The 5,572-nt window shown below is 36.6% G+C and overlaps 1 pseudogene; it reads right to left on the minus strand.

Moving 5' to 3' along the window:
• Positions 1-1,616: 1,616 nt before the first annotated feature.
• On the minus strand, positions 1,617-2,006 carry LOC108511995 (vitamin K epoxide reductase complex subunit 1-like; annotated as a pseudogene).
• Between the last annotated feature and the right edge of the window lie 3,566 nt (positions 2,007-5,572).

Genomic DNA, 5,572 nt, shown 5'->3' on the forward strand with positions numbered 1-5,572 from the left:
AATACATTATTATTAACTATAGTTACCATGCTGTGCAATATATCCCTAAACTCTTTTTGTAAATATAATGAAAGGTGCTGGCCCTTTTCTAAGTAGGAAAAATATATAATACATCAATACACACAACAACTTGTATACAATATTGGATTCTCAGACTGAGTAATGTCAATGGGGTATCATTTATTCAATATCAAGATACAATTTAAGAGAAAAAAATCACTAGAGTTAATGAACATCATTCAAAAAATTTTAAATAGGTCTAACAGATATCCCTATTCTTCAGTGAGGGAAAATTTATCATCAGGTTCTTGGTTTGAGACATTGGCTTGGAGAAATGAAATGTTAGCTCAGAGATGATGACTATAAGCTCATTCATTCCAGTATCCATGAACATGTGACTTGTATAAGTTTTGTAACTGATTTTAATGCTGGATTTGTTTTAATTTTGCATATTCAATCTTAGAACTTTTCAAAGATACACTGTATATATTAATATATGATTTATGTAAAAGAGTCTATACTTAAATACCCCGAGGGAGGGGAGAATTAATTTGCATTCATCACACCTAAGACAAATAGTTTGAGTTACTTTTGGAAATACTGTATCATACATTTGTTCAAGGTTCTGATAATAAAACTGCACATGGATACAGACACTAAGGCCAGATTAACAAAATGAAAGACACATAATTGAATTGTGAGCATGTTGCAAACTTAAAGTTTGACATCTACAATAAAAATTAGGAGAATTTGATAAATTTTCTCTTTGATATCCAATAAATGTTTGTTTTATAGGTGAATGCACTGACTGTTATAGACAGAACTCCTTTTATAAGGTGACTAGCAATGAAAATTAGCATATATATTCAGACCACATTGGACATTTTTATTGCCCAAACCCTTCTTCTAAGTCTTTGAATCCCCCATTATGTTTTCATATATAATTTTATACCAGCACGATGTTATACTATTTTAAGAAACCAAACCTTTTGGCTTTGTAATCTATAATGAGTCAAAATGTATTAAGGAAACAAAAGCTTTTCCTTGTGATAAAGAATTGTCTGCTGCTTCTCTGGTGTTGTTATGTAACAAAAACACGAATAATAAAACATTAATAAATCTGACTAATTTATTTATAGTGCATTAACAAATGGACAATTGAAGGTAAACACATAAATCAGGAAAAGTGTCCTCTAGCTATTTTCTCTATAGACTAGCACTCCTTTTTTAAAAAAAAAATTTAAAAAATTATATTGGTCAGAACCTTCGCTCCCTGGGCAATGGCAAGAGCTTCGGAGACCAGCCCTTGGGGACAGAGTCAGACGCACTGGGTGGAAAAAAGAGCAAGCATGTGGCACATTTGGTCCATTGTCATGTGTGGATATGGCAGAGGGAGGGGGGACTCTAGATGGCCCTGCATCTAGGGCCTTCTAGGGACCCAGATATACCTCCTTGGGCAAGGCTCACATGCCAAAGCAAAGCAGATGAGGCCAGCCTGGCTTGGGGTGAGGGCTCAGTGCCTCTTAGCCTTGCCCTGGGGTTCTTGGACCTTCCGGAAACTGAGACACATCAGGCCCACGTTGATGGCACAGGTAATGATGCAAACGATGCAGAAATCATAGAGCACAAAGAACAGAATCCAGGCCAGGTAGACAGAACCAGCCAGAGACAGCAGGGAGCTCAGCAGCAGCAGGACAGAGGCCCAACGCGTCCACGGGCAACCTAACAATAGCTGTAGTGTGTAGAAGATGCAAGGGAATATGTTATTGTATTGATTGAGGATGCTGTCCTGTCCCAGCACGTGCTGCACCAACCCTAAGCCCCTGCCCTACCTGGAGGAGATGATGCGCGGGACAGCTAATGGCGGTGCCCATGTCGCAGAGAGCGCGGTAATCCCGGCCCAGGGCGCTCGCGGCCTTCACGTGCAGCGCGTAGAGCGATAGCACTAAGTCAGTCAGGCAGAGCGCGAGCCGCACCCAGCCAGGGTTCCCCCCAGTACTCCCCATATCTCCAGGTCACCCCTCGAGGTGCCCGCGGAGAAAATCAGCAGCCACGGAGCAGGGGCGGGGCAGGGCCTAGCATTCCTTTTCTTATGATTAACACATTTGTACATGAATGAGAATAGTTAAAATGTTTAGAGCTCTAAAGTATTCTTATTCAATGCTGAAGTTTTTTTGGTATTAGACTGCCTATTTACAGGGAATTTTAAATGGAGAAGGAATAATTTGAGCTATTCCTGGGAAAGGCTGTTAGTATTTTTTGATCGACAAATCAAAATTGTAAATATTTATGATACAGAAAATAATGTTTGGACATATGTATACATTGTAAAGTGACTAAACTAAGCTAATTAACATAATCATTACTCACATATTTATCATTTATTGTAGTTAGAACATTTGAAATCTACTGTGGTAACAATTTTTAAGTATATAATACATTGTTATTAATTATAATCACCGTGTTGTATGACAGATCTCCTGAATTTATTCCTCCCATCTAACTGAAATTTTATATCCTTTGACCAACATCTCCCCAATACTCGCCTCATCTTTAGCCTTGGGTAACCACCATTCTACTTGCTACAGCTGAGTTCAACCTTTTTAGATTCCACATATAAGTGAGATTATGTAGTATTTGTCTTTCTGTGCCTGCCTTATTTCGCTTAGCATAAAGTTCTCCAGGTTCATTCACATTGTCACAAATGACAGGAATTCCTTATTTGTTAAGGCTGAATAGCATCCCTTTGTGTATATGTACCACATTTTCTATTTTCATTCGCGCTGATGAACACTTAGGTTGAATCTGTGTCTTGGTTATTGTAAATACTGCTGCAATGAACATGGAAGTGCAGATCTCCCTTCAACACGCTGATTTCAGTTACTTTGGATATATACCCAGAACTGGAATTACTAGTCATATGGTAGGTGTTATGTTTAGTTTTTTGAGGAACCTTCATGCTGTTTTCCATAATGGCTATGCTAATCTACCTCCACATCAACAGTGTAAAGGCACATAGTATTTTTTAGCACATAGATATATTTAAGGGTGAACATGTGCTTTAAAGAGGGACACATCAAGTTTTGCTGTACATCTTAAATTCCTATAGTATGCTTTGCTTGTTTATTATACAGTTAACCTTTGAACAATATGGGGTTGGGGCACCAAACCCCATGCTGTTAAAATTCTGAGCATAACTTTTGATTCCCCCAAAACTTAACTGCTAATAGCTTACTGTTGACCAGAAGCCTTACTGGTAAGGCAGTCAACTAACACATATTTTGTATGTTATATGTATTATATACTGTATTCTTACAATGAAATAAGCTAGAGAAAATAAAATGTTATTAAGAAAATCATAAGGAAAATATATTCACTACTCATTTAGTGAAGTGGATCATTACAAAGGTCTTCATAGTCATCATCTTCATGTTGAGTAGGCTGAGGAGAAAAATGGAAAAGGAACAGTTGGTCTTGCTGTTTCATGGGTGGCAAAGGCAGAAGAAAATCCATGTATAAGTAGATCCACACAGTTCAAACCTGAGTTGTCTAACGGTCAACTGTACAGAAAAACATATACATAAATGGTCTATTAAATAATAGAGCAAGATTATGTCTAACTATTAACAAAATCCAAGACATGAAGATAAATCTAAAAGCATCAATTTCTACTTTTCCATGTTATGTGAAAAAAAATTCTTACTTGTAAAAAGGGGTTAAATATTAGACGAGAGTTTAAGTCAGTGATTTTATTCTTGGGGGAATCACTGTGGAATACTAAGAAGACGTGTTTTGAAAGAGCTTAGTATCTGTGCTTCCATGAACCTCCATTTTTCATAGATTTGAGCTACCGTTATTATTTTACCATCTGATACTTTTTCGACATTCATGCAGCAAATATTTCAAATGGGACATTATGCCTTAAAAGGACAGATAGCTGAAAAAGAATATGCGATCCTCCTCTTTTCTTTTCACAGTAATCACAACTTGGCCTTTGATCTGACTTGAGATTCTTCATCTTCTCCACAACACAGTGGGAGGAGGCTTCTTCTGCTGGAATTCAGTAGGGCAAGATGCCATGTGGTAGTAATAATTGCTTCCATCTCTCCTAATGTGGAGCCTTTAGATACCAACTATTTGATAAAGACAGATGTATAATACATTTTCTGGATTTTATCTCCAGTTTTTTTCCTGCAAGTTAGCATATTTTTTTTTCTTTAAAAATTTCATGTCAGTGGACAGGAACAGAATATTTACAGAAAAATTTCAAAGAGTTTTTTTGTAAAGATGCACCCCTAGTGATGAAGCATTTGTGCCAAGAATGATAAGGGTAGTTTCCCTATTGTTCACACAGCAGGTTGTCATCTTTTTCTTCTTAATAGGGAAAGGTCTTATCCTTGGTAATGCTGCATGAGTTGCTCAGTTACTTGGCAACAATAATAAAAAAGACACAAGCAGTAAAGGGCTCATCATCAACATCATGACAAATAGTAGTGCCTCAGCTGGTTTTAATGGCCATATGGAGGCATTAAATTTCTTGTTTTCAAGTATTAAATCCATTGCATATGATCAGATTAAGCCCTGGTATGTGCAAACATTTGAAACATTTCAGCTGCTGTATTTGAACTAGTATGTAGAAAAAAGTGAATAAGTATGAGGCGCTTGCCTGAATAAACAAAGCACCCCACAATGCACAAGACAGACATAGATTTTTTCCAATTTAAATATCAAGATACATATCTCAGGCACGTTCTTACAGTCATGACCAGTTAATATTATGAAGCAATATACTGTATGTATGATAATGCCTGTTGTTAAGGAATTAATAAATAGAAAGAAATACTTTCTTAAGAAATACTGCCATTAATAAACAAAGAGTGAAACCAATTAGAAAGTGGGGGAAATCCAATATGGCATCCCAACACTAACAAATGAAAATACCTGTAATAAAAGTGAAAAACTTAACCATACTGAATGCAAGAGGGAAAAGAACTAACCTAAATAACTTTGGAAAATGGGAAGTTGACTGAATACTGTAAGAATATAGACAAAAAGAATTGTGCACAAATGCTGTTATCTAGTCAGTAAATGCATTTCTTATGGGGGTATTGGGGTAAGACATCCTGAAACGAATTTTTGTGTACTAGCATTGAACAAATAAGTAAATATGTAGTAGATAATAAAAACTGGGTGCCTTACTGCTATAGAAGGCAATTACAAATAAAGAAAGGAAAAAAACTAAAATGATCCTTGTGATGTTGAATTGGAATCTGAGGTGTCAGTATGAACTCATTATGCATATACAAACACAGGTATATAAAAATACATATGTGTGCACATAGGCTAATACACAAATATTTACTAGTCCTGTCTGCTGAGAAGCCTAGAAGCAATAATGCTCCTGTAGTAATTAGCATATCTGGTGCCCAGATGTTGGTTTCTAAGCACCATGCCTCTATTAAAGAATCAGGGATCCTTGGAAAAGTGGTTCATTCCAGGGCAGGGGTAGAGGAAATCAAAAGGAGCTTGAAACATCTTATGGTACCAGAAAAGTGAAAGTTCTCAAAAAATA

Source organism: Rhinopithecus bieti, unplaced genomic scaffold (genome assembly GCF_001698545.2).
Source record: "Rhinopithecus bieti isolate Rb0 unplaced genomic scaffold, ASM169854v2 scaffold_29911, whole genome shotgun sequence".
Taxonomy (NCBI): Eukaryota; Metazoa; Chordata; class Mammalia; order Primates; family Cercopithecidae; genus Rhinopithecus; species Rhinopithecus bieti.